General features: G+C 40.4%; 1 protein-coding gene across 2 annotated transcripts in view; it reads left to right on the forward strand.

The window, feature by feature from the left end:
- Nucleotides 1-7607: 7607 nt before the first annotated feature.
- The window catches only part of bcar3 (BCAR3 adaptor protein, NSP family member), a 92369-nt gene continuing 80898 nt past the window's right edge, over nucleotides 7608-19078 (forward strand). Inside the window, exon 1 of one of the 2 annotated variants that reach the window (XM_060932130.1) lies at nucleotides 7608-7833. The gene's annotated coding sequence lies outside the window, so the exon portion shown is untranslated. The remainder of the gene's footprint in view (nucleotides 7834-19078) is intronic. The other variant, XM_060932129.1, reaches the window with a different exon arrangement.

Genomic DNA, 19078 nt, shown 5'->3' on the forward strand with positions numbered 1-19078 from the left:
TGTTTTGCTGCGTCTGGGCCAGGATGGCTTGCCATCATTGATGGAACAATGAATTCTGAATTATACCAGTGAATTCTAAAGGAAACTGTCAGGACATCTGTCCATGAATTGAATCTCAAGAGAAGGTGGGTCATGCAGCAAGACAACGACCCTAAGCACACAAGTCGTTCTACCAAAGAATGGTTAAAGAAGAATAAAGTTAATGTTTTGGAGTGGCCAAGTCAAATCCAATCGAAATGTTGTGGAAGGACCTGAAGCGAGCAGTTCATGTGAGGAAACCCACCAATATCCCAGAGTTGAAGCTGTTCTGTACAGAGGAATGGGCTAAAATTCCTCCAAGCCGGTGTGCAGGACTGATCAACAGTTACCAGAAATGTTTAGTTGCAGTTATTGCTGCACAAGGGGATCACACCAGATACTGAAAGCAAAGGTTCACATACTTTTGCCACTCACAGATATGTAATATTGGATCATTTTCCTCAATAAATAAATGACCAAGTATAATATTTTTGTTTCATTTGTTTAACTGGGTTCTCTTTATCTACTTTTAGGACTTGTGTGAAAATCTATTGATGTTTTAGGTCATATTTATGCAGAAATATAGAAAATTCTAAAGGGTTCACAAACTTTCAGGCACCACTGTAGGTTTGTTTTGGTTTCCCCCTTGTCCAAAACCATTGCATTCCTCTAGGGTAAAATCCTCCTAGGTGTGAATGAATGTGTGTGTTCGTGGTGCCCTGTGAAGGATTGGTGTTCCATCCATGGTGAATTCTCCCGCATTGTTCCCAGGGGTTCTGCGATTGGCTGCAGAGCCACCCTCGACCCTGACCAGGATAAAGTGGCTACTGAAGATGAACAAATGAAGGGTTGATGGTAACTCATGGTTTTACTACTGTCTGGCATTCGCCCAGAATGCACAAGCTTGTTTCCCTTATCAGAGTCATGGTTGTCGAGATCACACTGAGCTTTCTTTAACATATCTGGAATGTTTATGTCTCAGCTGTTGATAACTTTCTATTTTATCATAAAGGCCACTCCAGCTACTTGCAGCAAGCACTCATGCTTATTTGACAAATGTTGCAGTGAATGTAGGGTATTAGTCTTTTGAAAACATGGATAACAGTGGTGGACTATCCAAGGCATGTATGTGGACTTGGATACTCAGCATGCCAGATGATATCACCCTCACTAACACGGATATCCATCTTTTCAACTGTTTACTGAGCAGCATAGCTCACAGTTCTACTGTTTCTGGATCAGCATGGCCTCTGACCATATAGGGACCACATATCTCACTCTGTCCATGTATCAGCTCTAATTGTGAGCTCTGTTGGATGTATTAGCATGCTAGCGGCTTTTCTGTCCATCACCGTGGACACCATGTGTGAATGGTACGGTAGCTAGGCATAAACCTGCTGACAGCGGTGTAGTAATGTGAGAGGGAGGATGATGTTCAGTTATGTTAGTCATGTGAGCTGTCATTAGTTCCTGAAAGAAAACACCAGCCATGAGGAATTTATTCCACACTGTATCACCACGAGGCACAAAGTCAAAGATAAAGTCAAGTAAATTCTTGGGCTTTTATCCAAAGAAAGGCATATTTTGTTCGTTCATACAACTTAAATGAAAAACAAACATTTTGAACGATTGTTATTATAGTGTTATAATCTTATGAACACAAAAATAAACTTTAGATTTAATTAAGATGCTTGCAGTAATGGTTTCCTTTAACTAAAACCTGATCTTAAATACTGTTTCTGAAAAGGAAATGAGAATCATTTTCAGCTGAAAATAACGTATGCCTCACTGATGATTTAAAACTGTGGAATGTGGCATTTCACAAAAATAACAGTACAGCTTACATTTTGTGAATTGATAAATTGCTCTTTCCTTTAGCCTTGGGCACAGGAGGCAAGCACGAACTGTGAGTTTCCTGCCTGGAACGAAAACATGCAGAAGGAGATTGTGAGAGACATCACAGGAAGGCGTGTGTAGAAGAAACCGATTTCCGGTCTTACTGTTCTGCTTGATTGACACTGAAGTTAAGCTTTGGCAGCAGAAATGAGTAATCCAGAACATAACCGGTTTGAGATATGACTCAGTGTTAATTAGTGACAGGGAGACTCCAGAGGCGTGGTCTGTGTAAAATGCTTAAATATAATTATAGAATGGGAGTCAACTAGATTTATAGGACTAAGAGTTTTTGATGTGTTTTCATTTTATTTCCCACTGTAATCTATACTTAACAGTTATTCCAAGAAATCGAGTCGTACAGGAGCTGATTGGCTATAAGCCATGTATGACGAGATTGAGTGGAATAACTGTTTTATTCTATCCACATTCACTGGATTTTGAGAAACAGAGCATTTTTATTTTTTGCAAATTTGATAAATAAAAACTTTATACAAAACATCCAACAAAATCATTTCCGCTTTGAATGTAAACGACCTGGCAAAATGACAGTAGCAATTTGTGGAAAATGCTATAATAATAGTAATTCGTGGAAAAATAAAACAAGATACGTTCTTACCATCAAATATTTTTATTCCATATTTTGTTGCTGCTTTTTTTTGTATTCTTTGGGGTTTTGTTTTCGAGTAGAGTTTTTGTTTCGTCTTTGGTTGGTTCAGCAACACCTCATTTCATCTCATCTCATTATCTCTAGCCGCTTTATCCTTCTACAGGGTCGCAGGCAAGCTGGAGCCTATCCCAGCTGACTACGGGCGAGAGGCGGGGTACACCCTGGACAAGTCGCCAGGTTATCGCAGGGCTGACACATAGACAAACAACCATTTACACTCACATTCACACCTACGGTCAATTTAGAGCCACTAGTTAACCTAACCTGCATGTCTTTGGACTGTGGGGGAAACCGGAGCACCCGGAGAAAACCCACGCGGACACGGGGAGAACATGCAAACTACACACAGAAAGGCCTTCACTGGCCACGGGGCTCGAACCCAGAACCTTCTTGCTGTGAGGCGACAGTGCTAACCATTACACCACCATGCTGCCCGATATGTGAACATATAATTCAAAATGAAAAAGAACCCTTTTGTTACACTGTATCGAGATGTATGCATTTGGAATTCAATGTGTGACGAGACAAACATTTTATTGGACAAGCTTGTCATTGTAATGTCCAATAAACCTTCAGGACCATTAAGAACCTCTTGTAATACAGTAAGTCTGCAATCCTTTTGAGTATCTCCATAAGCCTTTCAATCTTCACGTCTACCAAACCATTGCTTTCACCACACCGCTGATTCTATAATTCAGTGTAATTATGGATTAGATTGTGATTTTATTTTGTTGTGGCATGGTGATGCAGTGTTCAGGTTAGATTGAAATGTGATTAAGATACATGCTTTTCAGAAATCCACTGAGTTACTGGACATGTGTTGTTGGCAGGTTACTGGACATGTGTTGTTGGCAGGTTACTGGACATGTGTTGTTGTTTATGGCAGCATGTCATGTCAGTTACTGGACATGTGTTGTTGTTTAAGGCAGCACAGCATTGTTGAATTCTCAAATCTAATTGGTCAGAATGTCTCGGTTTGTTTTCAATAACAGCATGGCTCATTTCAGCTGCAAAGTAAATAAGTTTATATTAATGCATTCATTCTTATACATTATCCTTTATATAGTAATGGCTCGTTCACAGGGCTTCTATGACAGTTATTTCAATAATAATATACAAACTAAAACAATGCTATTTAACAAAGAAAAATCTCATTGTTTTATGGTGTAGCTTTATTTATTGAAGGAATCCTGAGCATCAGTGCTTTGTAACAGTCAGAGATAAATCTGTCATTTTAAGTTTTCCGCCATGGGAGAGCTTTCAGGATGGAGAACTTTGCATTTTGGGATTTCTCAGTGACAAGATGCATTTTATTATTATTATTATTATTATTATTATTATTATAGGCTCCAGCTTGCCTGCGACCCTGTAGAACAGGATAAAGTGGCTAGAGATAATGAGATGAGATTATTATTATTAACTTAAAGAAACAGAAAAAAGAGAGGCTGTTAAGAATAATGGGTGATAATAGGAATGGCACCAGATTAAATGTGACTATACATGGCTAAAATGTATGCATTTCTTAAGAAATATTGCAGTCAGTGATAAATTGCTGTGGTATGTGCTGTGATTGGAAAATAATTAACTGTTGGATGGTAACAGCATTTAATCCTTTTCCAATAACCACATACCACTTCATGCTTTATTCCTTATTTTATCCTTTTTATCCCCCGCTGGCCAAAAGGCCTGAAGGGGGATCATGTCATGGTGATGTCCATCTGTCCCGGGAAGGGTGCTGACTTTCTGAAATCAACTCCTCACAATTTTTGGAGGAATTTCACCAAACTTGGCAAAAGGCATTGTGTATGTCGTTAGTACGCATATTGTAATTTTGTTAAATTCGGTTGCATTTTACCAGAGTTGTGGTCCGTGATTTACAACCTTGTACTTTCACAATTTCATGTAGGTGTGCTCGTCTTCTGACATCAACTCCTCTCACAATTTTTGGAGGAATTTCTCAAAGCTTGGCAAAAGGCCTTGTTATATGACAGTAATACGCATATTGCGATTTAATTTCGTTTGTGAAAATTTTACCAGTTTTGGCCCTTAATTAAATAACTTGTATTTTGACAATTTCATAAGGGTGTACGTTCTTCTGAAATCAACTCCTCTCACAATTTGTGGAGGAATTTCACCAAATTTGGCAAAAAGCTTTGTTATATGACAGTTATACGCATATTGAAATTTCGTTTAATTTGGGCAAATTTCACCAGAGTTATGCCCTTGATTATTAACAAACTTGTACTTTGGCAATTTCATCAAGATGTGCTTGCTTTCTGAAATCAACTTCCTTCACAATTTTTGGAGGAATTTCATGTAATTTGGCAAAAAGTTTTTTTTATCCCCCGCTGGCTGAAAGGCCCAAAGGGGGCTTATGTCGTGGCGATATCCGTCTGTCCATCCGTCCTGGGAAGGGTGCTCACCTTCTGAAATCAACTCCTCTCACAATTTTTGGAGGAATTTCACAAAACTTGACAGGATTTTTTGTTATATGTCGGTAATACGCATATTGCAATTTTGTTCAATTCGGTCGCATTTTACCACAGTTATGGCCTTATAGCATAGATATAGTTGCCAGCGGGGGATATTGTGCTCTCAGAGCACTCTTGTTCAATATACAGGTTAAGCAATGAGAAAGCAGGGTAAGGCAGGTTTTACATTACATTAATGGCATTTAGCAGACACTGTTATCCAGAGTGACGTACACACCCAGAGCAACCCAGAGAGCATTTGGGGGTTAGGTGTCTTGCTCAAGGGCACTTCTGCCATTTCTACTGGTCCAGGGAATCAAACCAGCGACCTTTTGGTCCCAAAGCTGCTTTTCTAACCATTAGGCCATGGCTTCCCCATTTTGATTTTAATTTAGGTTTGATTTTTGATTTTAATTTAGAAATGTTTTACATTACATAAAACAATGTAAAGCAATTACATTGCATATAATACTTATCAGTTGGAATGTGGCACAGTTATAGAATTTAGTGAGGACAGTGAGAGGGCAGGGTCCCGTCCCCCTCACTCATGCTGGAATACATTGCTGAGGGGCTTATAGGTGGACCGGCCAGGCGCTCTGGCTCTGGGTTCAGGTTCCTGAGGAGATGCAGTTTATCAGATTAAAGCATGGAGGGAGAGAGAGAAATATCTGTACTCTGTCACTGACAGGCAGGGTCACATCAGAGAGTTCATCAGGATAGTGGGTGCAGTGTGTGACTCATCATCTCAACCAACTCTCCTCGATTCATAATATACCTCCCTCATTGTGCGTGTTATGGTAGAAATGTGAACTTTTGTTTTAAATGCATGCAGTCACAGCAGTAGATTGACATTATCGTTGCTCTGCTATGACTTCAGTGGCGTCTATATCAGATACTAATCTCTATTTTCATGAACGTGTCTCCACCTGACTGATGAAAATGAATTATAGGACCTCATGGAGTCGAGGCCGCTGTGTGCAGTAACATAAGAAGTTTCAGCTTTATCCAGATGTTGTTTTCAGTCTAAAATTGCCTGCCATGTATGTTACATCTAGTCAAGAGTGTGTCTGGTGCTACTGTTACATCTAAGGCAAGGCTTCTCAAGGGTTTTGTAGCCAGGGACGTGTTTAACTGTAAAATAAATTTAGTTGCCAATGCACTGCAGCCATTTTATTCCTGAAACTTCTTCCGACAGCACGTTAGATCCCATCTCATTTCATCTCATCATCTCTAGCCGCTTTATCCTGTTCTACAGGGTCGCAGGCAAGCTGGAGCCTATCCCAGCTGACTACGGGCGAAAGGCGGGGTACACCCTGGACAAGTCGCCAGGTCATCACAGGGCTGACACATAGACACAGACAACCATTCACACTCACATTCACACCTACGGTCAATTTAGAGTCACCAGTTAACCTAACCTGCATGTCTTTGGACTGTGGGGGAAACCGGAGCACCCGGAGGAAACCCACGCGGACACGGGGAGAACATGCAAACTCCACACAGGAAGGCCCTCGCCGGCCACGGGGCTCGAACCCAGGACCTTCTTGCTGTGAGGCGACAGTGCTAACCACTACACCACCATGCCGCCCATATTCCATTCAGCTAGCATGATATTGAATGAGTCAAAGATGATATTATATTATATTATATTATATTATATTATATTATATTATATTATATTATATTATATTATATTATATTATATTATATTAGCCAGCCAATATTATTTAAATATTAATATATCTTCAGGGAAATGTCATTACTGTACTAGTGCCAATGTCTCTGGCATACAAATGAACTGAACTAATGTGAAACTCAAACACACTAAATTTGCTAATCCTGTGTTTGTCGAGCAAATGGAACGAAACTAGCCTTTAACTCAACTAACTGGAAAAACTAAAGAACATTAATAGACGAGTTTACAGTAGATAACACATTTCTAGCTCAGTCTTTAGGACCTCGCAAGAAGTGAGAAGCAAAAAAGTGGAGTACCTGCTTCTCCTGTCCTCCTCCTTCTGTCCTCACATCTCATTTAGACTACTATAGGCAGGAAGGGCTGCTCGTAGCTCTGTTTGTTATCATCCTACAAACAATGAGGAGGAATCTTAGGACAAAGAGAGGGGAAAGTGTGCTTTCCACAGACAACAAGAGAACGCAATCTGCTCCCCCACTACTCCTGTGTTTTATTAGCTCACATTTAGTGACTCAGGCCCTTTGGCTTTATTTTGGATTGAAAGAGATAGTAGTAGAAATGAAACAATTTATTAATCAGAGACAAAATCCCTGCTTAGTCTTGTCAGAAGCTGCAATGACTGCATAGTTATGCACAACTGAAGGTTATGTTTGAGGCCACTAATGTGATGACATACACACACACACACACACACACACACACACCGAGTGATAGAGGCTGGGGGCAGGGGCTGGCCAAGCTGACTGGGCGTGAGAGACGACTCCTCAAGTTCTGCCCAGTGTAGAGGGTGTGTCTGGGAAATCCTAAATCACTCCCCTAAGGGGGAACGCAGTGAGAGAGAGAGAGAGAGAGAGAGAGAGAGAGAGATGGTAAAACTCCTGAAGAGAAAATTGCTGGCACAGCTTGTAGTATGAGGCCAGCGGCAGCAGAACAGTTGTGTTTGTAGGGAAGGTGAAAGCTGTTTGCTGTGTTTGTTAGTCTTGTCAGTGGGAGTTTTGCACTAGTTCATCATGCTTGCTATAGAGCTGTGACGGGGGAAAAAAGACATCTGTCTATCTACCGGGATACTCCAATTTACTTTCAGACAGGTAAGCTTCAGAGTTTTAAATCAAATGATTTCGATGTTTCAGTTACATTTTAGATGAAAAGGAATAAAAATCTGGCCTTTTTTTTGTCAATCGTGCCCAGGATTGGACACAAATCAAATAATTAATTAGAGATCAGTTTAAATTCAGTCATATGTGGATTACCTTTAGACAGATACGCATAAAACATAAAGCTGTGTTGTAATGGTCAGTCTGTGTCTTTTAATGGATTTATGAATGTAAAAGATTCAGTGGCTGCAGTGTGTGTGTGTGTGTGTGTGTGTGTGCTCCAGACAACCAGACTGGCAGACACCACTGCGAGTTTTAATAACTTTGTGACGGATATGCCTCTCATCTCTTGGCTCTGTTCTTACCTTGAATGCGACACTGTGGGACGCATCATTTTAGCGACGGGGAGGCGGAGATGCCCATTTCCTCTCACAACACCCTGCTAAATACTTTTCAACAAAAGCAAGGATTCATGAATTGTATTTTCTCTGTCATTTAGTGGTAAAGGCTGCAAACATAATGCAGGGTTTGTAAATGGCAGTAACTTGTCAAAACTTGCTGGAGAGGACTGTGGAGTTATGCTGAAGGAAGGGAGGGAGGGCGGTGGGGGGCGTCTGCTGGCTTTTGCTTTATCATAGTCAGTCCCAGCATTTGTTCATTTGTAGTGTGGTTATGGGGTTATGGCGTGATGCACAAACAGGCATGTCGTGTGTGATCTCAGCGTGAAAAATGACTACTTTTAGCAAGGGAAGTGTGGTGTGTTTGCAGCTCTGCTTGTATTTTTGCACTTCCTCAACTTATAAGAGTAGGTGGACAGAGACTCTGCAGAAGCAGACTATAAGGACATGAAGCTGTGATTTGTGGCCATCAGCACTTGTGGCTCTGTATTATAGGCAAGAAAAGCTGAATGCAGAAAGTGTCATGACTGGGGTGGAGGAAGCATGTTGATGTATTGCTGTCCATATGGTCAGTTGTGTGTGAAGAAGAGCAGTGAGCTGTCGTGGACACTTAGAACGTTCAGCTTCTGTCTGTTGTTGATTTACAGCTCTTGTGGAATTTAGGATTTTTGATTTCTTTCCAATGGTGATGTCTGTGGTGATATCTGCGGTGAGGTCATTGGCGATATCAATACCAATGTCTAGATGAATGTCTATGGTGATGTCTAGATTGACATCTATGGTGATATCAATGCTGATTGGACACAAATAAAGTGCACTCATGCATTTCATGTTGTTATCTGTAGATGTGTAGTCCTGTGATGTTTTATGGAACACCATGGTCCTGGAGAAATGTTGTTTTGTTTCAGCTGTGTACTGGAACAACTGTGTATGGTTGAAATGACAATAACCTTGACGTTGACCTTGTTGATGTGTATATCACTGTCTATGGTGATATCTATGGTGATGTTTATGACAGTGTCTGACAATGATATCGATGGCAACATGATCTCAGTCTAAAAGAGCAAGCAAAAGTAAAATACAGTGATGTCAGTGTGGACTATGGAGTCTGAAAGGGGCCAAAAAGTATTTTACGCAAACTATTTTACCATTATATTGTTAACTATGCCTGCCTTTTCTGATTAGATGAGCTATATTAACCATGATACCTGATTGGACAGGTGTTCCTTCTATTTCTCCTGTTCATATTTGTTTTCCAGAACATTTGAAGTTTTATAAGCAAAGCAAAACTTTCGGACTCTTTTTGCGTACTAGTGTGGAAGCTCTGCAGCTACGGTATTGAAATAGAAGGTTGTAAGTTCAAATCCAAAAAGGCTGCAAGAGAACCATGTTTGGGTCTCGTAATAGGGATGTAACCAAAATTGGTGGATAAACTTCTGGATAAAAGGTGATGTGCAAAAAAACCTAAATGTTAAAATGAATTTCCAATCATCTAATAGAACCAACGGCCAGTGAGAATCATTAACGTTGTTCTTATGGATTTGATCTTCTGTTTGCTCCACCTAAACGCCACTGTTTCACTCTTTCAGTCTGTCTTGTTTGATGCATGGCTCTGGCCTGAGAGCTCTTTAAACCCACACAATCACCCAGCCTTTTGTCCCTAGTGAGCAGGTTTGAATTAATTAAAAGAGAACTGCATTATTCACAAGATTCCCACCAGGTCCCGTAGGGGGTAGATGGGCTGTGAGAGGCCAGAGATTGAGAATGGTGAGCTTGTTGTTTTGAAACACACTGAATTTTCCCCTCCTTCATGTATTTAACCTTTTGGCGTATGTCCCTCAGTGTCTGTCAATGTCCCTGTGTTCTCTGAAGGCTGTTTATGCTGTAAAGACATTTCTGATTGTGTGAAGTGCATAATGTGACCTAGTCATGGTCTGTTATTGTTGCTAATCTAATCCATGCATGGGTGGATAATACCATCATACTTGTTTTCAACTAATCTCTGGAAGGAAACTCAGGATGGAAACAGACTGGCTTATTAAAAAAGGCCAGTCAAGGCACAGGGTAAGACACGGGGTCATTTTAACAGTGATCCATAAAACAAGAGCCAGCTTATAACAGTGATTACAGTGATGACCCCTCTGTAAAAAAGCAAATGCACCAAATGCACCAAGATGATAATGTATGAGTGATATATATATATATATATATATATATATATATATATATATATATATATATATATATATATGAGTGATTCCACGCTTATGGGTACTGAAATGGGGACATGAACTTATTCACCTAAAACCATTTCTTTTTTTACCATCAGGTCACAAAACATGTAATCTTTAATGAATGATATGTTAAAAGATAACTTTAATTTTCTGAGATGTAATAAAAACATATTTATATGCCAAAGTCAAGCCTATGAGTTCCAAAATGATGTCTGTTACATTACTTCTGTTACGATTGTCCATCTCGCATCTGTTACAAATTAATTACAATCTAGCTATATACCATGTTAATCTTATTGAAAGAATGTGTATGTTTATTCTACTACACATGTTTATTAATTATATTTGCTAAAACATTGCCTTCCTATGTTTCAAAAAGTAATTCTACATTGTTAAAATTGAGAATATATATGTCCACAACACTTCTGTTACGTTCTGACTTTGGCATATAAATATGTTTTTATTACATCTCAGAAAATTAAAGTTATCTTTTAACATATCATTCATTAAAGATTACATGTTTTGTGACCTGATGGTAAAAAAAAGAAATGGTTTTAGGTGAATTTTTAAAAATAAGTTCATGTCCCCATTTCAGTACCCATAAGCGTGGAATCACTCATATATATATATATCTTTGTTTGTGTGTGTGCATAGCATAGAGGATGATGTCAGGAACAAACAGGTGCTTTTGAAAGGCTAAAAAGTGAGAGTAAAAAGAGCCATAGGGGAGGAAAGATGGATGGAAGGAAGGGAGGATAGAGATTTATTTCAAAAGCAAATACCGTAATCAAGGCTTTCCCCAAAGTGTGGATACGCAGCGCTCCGCCACGCTGTGTGATGTCAGTGCCACGCTGTCACTTGCACACCAAAAAAATCAATACCGTAAATTGAACAATGCAGAGTACTTTCTGTACCTAAATATCTCCTATTCCACTCTGAAAATGAGTAATAACTACAGAAATAGGAAGATACTGTAATATATAGGTCTAGACTATCCTGGTACTCAATCCAGAAGTGAAAATAAAGGGTTTTGCTGTGGGCACTGACTGCCATTCGCAACCATACATAAAACCATGTTCCAGACGTTGGTCACTAGATGGCGCTGTTGCGTGATTTAACCTCAATTCTGTTCCTGGCATCCTGGAATTAGAAAACGAAGAGGCGTACTACAAAGTTTTTTCATTTCAAATCTAATTTTGCTCTTTAAATTTTGCCCCTTGCGTATTTGACAAGGTAAAAAAAGGCAAATTTACTAATGTTGAATTGTGCGTAAATCAGCCCTAGATGCCCCCAGAATGCACCATTTGAAGTCTCTAATTTCAAAATTTTCCAGGGGAGCATGCCTCCAGACCCTCTTAGAAGCCTTTGAGGCCCACTAGGCCGGGCCAGCCCTTATGGGTTGGACTCCACATCAGTAGCACCACTCTGATATTTTTTTCTGGGGAACGCCCTGGTAATGGATGTGATGCTGTATGAATGAGTATCAGACATGCAGAAATTATGTATCGGGGAAGAAGGATAATAGCCTTAAAAACAACTAAGAATGTCTTTGTCCTTTATTCTGCTTTACTCATGATCCATGATTAATAGACAAATTTATCAGTTTAGAAATTTATCACAGTCCAAAGACATGAGGATTGGGTCGACTGGCTACTCCAAACTGCCCATAGGTGTGAATGTGAGGGTGATAGTTGTTCGTCTCTGTGTTGGCCCTCGCATGATTGGCGACCTGCCCAGGGTGTACCCTGCCTCTCACCCAAAGTCAGTTGGGCTTGACTCCAGCTTCTCCCGTGACCCTGACGGATAAGCGGTATAGACTTTCTTACACTTGCACTCAAATTTAAGATATGCTTACTCCTATAAAATACTCCAAATGACACATTTCCTTTGTTTAAAGTCAGAAATGATCAAGATAAGACATAAAAAAAAAACACTTACATGAAACTGGGTTCAGTCTTTAAAGACCGTTTGAATGTTATTGGAAAGATTTGTTTGAAAACGTTAGAGGTGACTAACAAGGTTAACTGTTTGCAATGGCATATTTAGTGATGAAAAATACCAAACTTGAAAAGTACAATGCTCTCAGGACTAGTTAATTGATTAGCTGGTGTAATTATGAGCTGCATACCTTTAGAGCCAACAGCTGCCTCTCTACCACACACAGTCAGGATCTCCTCTGGGCAGCGCCATCTCAGATACCAGCCTGTGGTTATATAAAGCATGGCGCTTGACCCATACTGCATTCCAGTGAAGGAAAAAAAAAGCTTAATTACTGTATATTTGAGGCATGCAGGGCACTCGGTGTGTGCTGCTTGCAATAGGAATGTGTTGTTAGAGCAGGTAGGGCAGTGTTTTGGATAAAGGTTATGAGCCAGTATTCATTCTTGATGTTTATGAACCCTGACATGGTGTTTCGGTTACACCAAGATGATCCTTGATAAGTAGGTGTAAGGACGTGAGCTATCCTGTTGCTCACCTCTTGTCACAATCCTGATCATACTGGTTTGGATGAGTAATATCGCATGGCTTTGACTCACATAGCCATCATATCCAGGAACACACAAAAAATATGAAAATATTTTTACTGTTCCTATCTTGCTGCTATTGCAAAACCTCAATCTCAGAGTACACTATTTCTTTAGCTCAGTACAGTGATGCTTGAAAGTTTGTGAATACTTTAGAATGTTCTATATTTCTGCATAAATATGACCTAAAACATCATCAGATTTTCACACAAGTCCTAAAAGTAGATAAAGAGAACCCAGTTAAACAAATGAAACAAAAATATTATATTTGGTCATTTATTTATTGAGGAAAATGATCCAATATTACATATCTGTGAGTGGCAAAAGCATGTGAACCTCTAGGATTAGCAGTTAATTTGAAGGTGAAATTAGAGTCAGGTGTTTCCAATCAATGGGATGACAATCAGGTGGGAGTGGGCACCCTGTTTTATTTAAAGAACAGGGATCTATCAAAGTCTGATCTTCACAACACATGTTTGTGGAAGTGTATCATGGCACGAACAAAGGAGATTTCTGAGGACCTCAGAAAACGCGTTGTTGATGCTCATCAGGCTGGAAAAGGTTACAAAACCATCTCTAAAGAGTTTGGACTCCACCAATCCACAGTCAGACAGATTGTGTACAAATGGAGGAAATTCAAGACCATTGTTACCCTCCCCAGGAGTGGTCGACCAACAAAGATCACTCCAAGAGCAAGGCGTGTAATAGTCGACGAGGTCATGAAGGACCCCAGGGTAACTTCTAAGCAACTGAAGGCCTCTCTCACATTGGCTAATGTTAATGTTCATGAGTCCACCATCAGGAGAACACTGAACAACAATGGTGTGCATGGCAGGGTTGCAAGGAGAAAGCCACTGCTCTCCAAAAAGAACATTGCTGCTCATCTGCAGTTTGCTAAAGATCACGTGGACAAGCCAGAAGGCTACTGGAAAAATGTTTGTGGACGGATGAGACCAAAATGGAACTTTTTGGTTTAAATGAGAAGCGTTATGTTTGGAGAAAGGGAATCACTGCATTCCAGCATAAGAACCTTATCCCATCTGTGAAACATGGTGGTGGTAGTATCATGGTTTGGGCCCGTTTTGCTGCATCTGGGCCAGGACGGCTTGCCATCATTGATGGAACAATGAATTCTGAATTATTCCGGCGAATTCTAAAGGAAAATGTCAGGACATCTGTCCATGAACTGAATCTCAAGAGAAGGTGGGTCATGCAGCAAGACAACGACCCTAAGCACACAAGTCGTTCTACCAAAGAATGGTTAAAGAAGAATAAAGTTAATGTTTTGGAATGGCCAAGTCAAAGTCCTGACCTTAATCCAATGGAAATGTTGTGGAAGGACCTAAAGCGAGCAGTTCATGTGAGGAAACCCACCAACATCCCAGAGTTGAAGCTGTTCTGTACGGAGGAATGGGCTAAAACTCCTCCAAGCCAGTATGTAGGACTGATCGACGGTTACCGGAAACATTTAGTTGCAGTTATTGCTGCACAAGGGGGTCACACCAAATACTGAAAGCAAAGGTTCACATACTTTTGCCACTCACAGATATATAATATTGGATCATTTTCCTCAATAAATAAATGACCAAGTATAATATTTTTTGTCTAGTTTAACTGGGTTCTCTTTATCTACTTTTAGGACTTGTGTGAAAATCTGATGATGTTTTAGGTCACATTTATGCAGAAATATAGAAAATTCTAAAGGGTTCACAAACTTTCAAGCACCACTGTATGTTTTTTTTAAACTAAACAGAGCTCAGGAAGTGGACGTTTCTTTTTGAAGGCCTGCTGACTATGTAATGGCGCTTGAACGTACATGACTGTTGCTCAGCCATATGACATGGTGTGCATGGAAAAAGAGTTAATGATAACTGCTGGGGATTTCTAACCAGGCATAATCATTACTCAGGGATCACTTGTAGGGATCTGTGGATGTTACTAAATGCTACCTGAGCCATACCACATGAAAAGGAGTAGGAGTGAATGGGGTGTTGCGTTTCAAGGCTCCGGACACTCCAGGTGCTCCAGGTGTGGCAGTCTGCTTTTTAAACTCATAGCTCAAGTCCTTAGAGTGTGTATAGGGTCTCTGATCAGACTCAAGACCTCCGGTTAGGATTTTGCGATTAAACATATGAATGGCAAGCTGAGAAAAAAGTTATTTGGAACAGGAAGAGCTTCAGGAGAGTGAATAGAAGTGGTTAATCAGAGAGGTGTGGATGATTTGGTGTTCAGATTCAGACAAAAGAATTAATGGGATCTTCCTGTTTCACTCACTGTCAGTAATAATCCTATAATTGTATTTATGATGAATAAAAGGTAGTCAGATGAAAGGTGTTGCATGCAAACAGGGGAATAACATCACTGATGGAACGCACTGGTGTAATGTCAGGCTGGAATCTGTCTTTGGTTGGAATGACATCATGACTTCATGTCAGAGCTTTAAGAGAGAATCTGTCATGGTCTGAGATTGAGTTTCAAACACATACATGCATCATAAAGGGACAAAGGGTCATGTGGCAGCACAATCTCTGCTCTGTGTGTGTAGAGGTAGAATGAGCGGAGCACTTGAACGGGGTCAGTATGCACAAAGACTCAACTTGCGTCAGGGCAGTGAAATCACAACACCCACAATTTTCACCTAATGCGAATATCTGCATAAACTCCAGTACTAACATGGGCTTTCAATTTGCTGGCATATATATAAAATGTGTGTGTGTGTGTATTCTGTCCACATTCACTGGATATGAGCAATCGTATGCTCTGATTGGCTACTCTACTACTACGATATCAGTTCATATACCATGAGTAGAGAAAAACAAAATGGCAGAGTGTGTTGCTGAATCAACTGAGGATGAAATAAAAACTCTACTCGAAAACAAAACCCCAAAAGTTATCATCAAGCATTTAAAAGAAACAGAAATAGCTAAAAGAATATAATTTTTTTCCCCCCTCAATATCTCCTGTTCCACACTCCAGCCCAGTCAGCGGCAGTAATGCACCTTAAAGTTGGTTTGTCAACCACCAAAAAAAAACAAACCTTGAAGAAGAACAAGAAGAAAAACATTTTTTTAAAAAGCAGCAAAATATGGTAAGAATATATCTTTTGTTTTTCAAGAATTATTAATATTTGTATAGCATTTTTCACAAATTGCTCCTGTCATTTCGCCGATTTGTTTACATTCTAAGTAGAAATTATTTTGTTAGATATTTTGCTTAAAGTTTTTATTTATTGAATTTGCAAAAAATAAAAATGCTCTGTTTCTCAAAATCCAGTGAATGTGGATAGAATAAAACAGTTATTCCAGTCAATCTCATCATACATGGCTTATAAAAGGCTTATGGCTATAACTGTTTAAAAAATACACACACACACACACACACACACACACACACACACACACACACACACACACACACACACAGGGCCGTTGACAGCTTTGGCTGGGCCCGGGACAAAATAATCTGAGTGGGCCCCCCCCCCCCCCACACACACACACACACATACGCGCGCACGCACATCGCCACACAGCAACCACCCACACCCAACCCCTCTTTTCACAGTCTCCATTCACTCCAACCCTTAAATAACAGGTATTCCAAGCCCATTATAACAGTCAACCATTTTATTTCAACATTTCAACATATTTACAGTTTGAACATTTCCTTAGTCTGCAACTATTCAGGTGCGAAATGCAATGCGCCGGACTTTTGCTGTGGCAAAGTCGTCAATAAGGTCATTGAAGTCCAGCTTCTTTGCAAGTTCGCGCTCTGTAGAGAGCATAGCCAGCCCATTGAGCCTCTCCTGTGATATGTTTGAGCGCAGGTAGTTGATAAACCAAAATGATTGTTTACGGGATGGAACTGGGCCTCAATGAGAACGGAGTTATGGCTTTCCCAAAATCTGAACATAGAAGCATCACCACTAGTCACACACGGACTGGCCATTGGGAGTAGCGGGAGTTTTCCCGGTGGGCCGGTGGTTCAGCGTGGGCCGGCGGAGAAAAAAAAAAAAAAAACAGTTGCGCGCTGGCCTTTAATATGATAAGCAATGTTAACAGTTTCTTTAAGAAACTGTTAACATTGCTTATCATATTAAAGGCCAGCGCGCAACTGTAATAAGCAATGTTAACAGTTTCTTAAAGAAACTGTTAACATTGCTTATCATATTAAAGGCCAGCGCGCAACTGGTTTTTTTTTTTTTTTCTCCGCCGGCTCACACTGAACCACCGGCCCACCGGGAAAACTCCCGCTACTCCCAATGGCCAGTCCGTGTGTGCCACTGGTGATGTGTACAGTGAGTTTTTCAGTGTATTTTTTGTCTTGTTATTCATAAACGTCTTTTCCGTACTCGATTTAGAATGTTACAAAAAAAATTGACACCCTCCCAACCACGTAACATTAGCCTATCTGACCTGGGGACTGACACGTTTATTACGGATAAACCAAAAGGATTACAACGTTCCCTGGGTATAGAACTAGACCGAGAAGATTTCAAAATCTTAACGTGTAAGCAACAACAATAAAACAGAGGTTGTTTTATTCATTTAGGGCTTATTAGGCTACTTTCATTAATTGCGCTTTTCATACAGGCCTATCATTTTTCACTTGAGCAAGGGAATTGTTTGAAGAGTATCCAGTCTAAGCGAAAGTTTAATGTTTTGCAGCAGACTAACCTCAAAACACCCCATTTATAGCCCATTCGTTACATTAAACTCTATCTAGCTGGCAATTTCACATGCCGTCGTATCTACACGGGATGATTTCCAACAAAATAAGGTTTAATTAATAAGAGGCAGCGTTTCACGGGCTTTCAGCTAACCGGAGTCCAGCTCAGCGCAGCTCAGCAAGCGTGCCTAAAACATTTGGATATGATTGCGGGCCAATGTGCTATTCTTTGCTTCATTGAGATATATGCAACACAGTGTTATTAAACCGATATGTTTATGAAATAACTCAATGCCCTGTGCATTTCAGTGTTCACTCAGTGTACCCTGCTATCCCCTACTTTATAATTATGAATGGCGCGTCGCGCGTGCTGGGGTTACATTACGGGGCTGGAAAAAAGTTATCTGTGTCTTACCTGGCTCAGCTGCCCCACTGCCTTCACCACCTGCTGCATCATCAAATCAAATCAAATCAAATCAAGTTTATTTGTATCGCGCTTTTAACAATAAACATTGTCGCAAAGCAGCTTTACAGAATTTGAACGACTTAAAACATGAGCTAATTTTATCCCTAATCTATCCCCATCATCTGAATCTTTTCTAAAATATCTATGCAGTGAGCCCCTGAGGCTCTTGGCTTCTTCATCTCTTTTTCTCTTTTCTTTTCTTTTCTTTGCTCCTGACTTGTGCATGTTGGCAAACGGGCTCGCACGCTTATTGTCGAAGCGTTATGATGGAATAGTGCCGTGTTATTTGGCGCCTTAATCAAAGACCAAACCATTTCTGCATTAGGGGTGGTAGGTGGGTTCTTGAATCTATTTTCGAAGACAATAAAGGCAAAATAGCCAGAAATCATTCATTGAATCCAAATATAGCACATTTTTCTCCCCCAAATCAACACATTTTGAAATGAAACAGAATGATTAATGGCATCTTCATGAGGGACCAGTTCTGGGCCCCCCCTCATGCCTGGGCCCGGGACAAAATACCCGGTTGTCCCCCCCTGTCGACGGCCCTGCACACACACCATGATGTTAAATGCGTTGTACAAAAGGTCAGACTTTCCTCATGCCTAATCTCTTCTCATGAAGCGTGTATTCAGATGACACTCTGATGTATTTTGGATCCTAAGTTATTGTACAAACTTGTGGAATCCATGCCAGTTCAGGTGCACATTATCCATCCATCCATCCATCCATCCATCCATCTATACCGCTTATCCATCAGGGTCACAGGGGAAGCTGGATCCAATCCCAGCTGACTCCGGGCGAAAGGCGGGGCACACCTTGGTCACCAGTCTGTCGCAGGGCTAACACAGAAATGAACAACCATTCACACCTATGGGCAATTTAGAATAGCTAGATGACCTCATCTGTATGGAATCACGAGCACCCGGAGGAAACCCACACAGACACAAG

The sequence above is a fragment of the Neoarius graeffei genome, chromosome 10 (genome assembly GCF_027579695.1).
Source record: "Neoarius graeffei isolate fNeoGra1 chromosome 10, fNeoGra1.pri, whole genome shotgun sequence".
Classification (NCBI taxonomy): domain Eukaryota; kingdom Metazoa; phylum Chordata; class Actinopteri; order Siluriformes; family Ariidae; genus Neoarius; species Neoarius graeffei.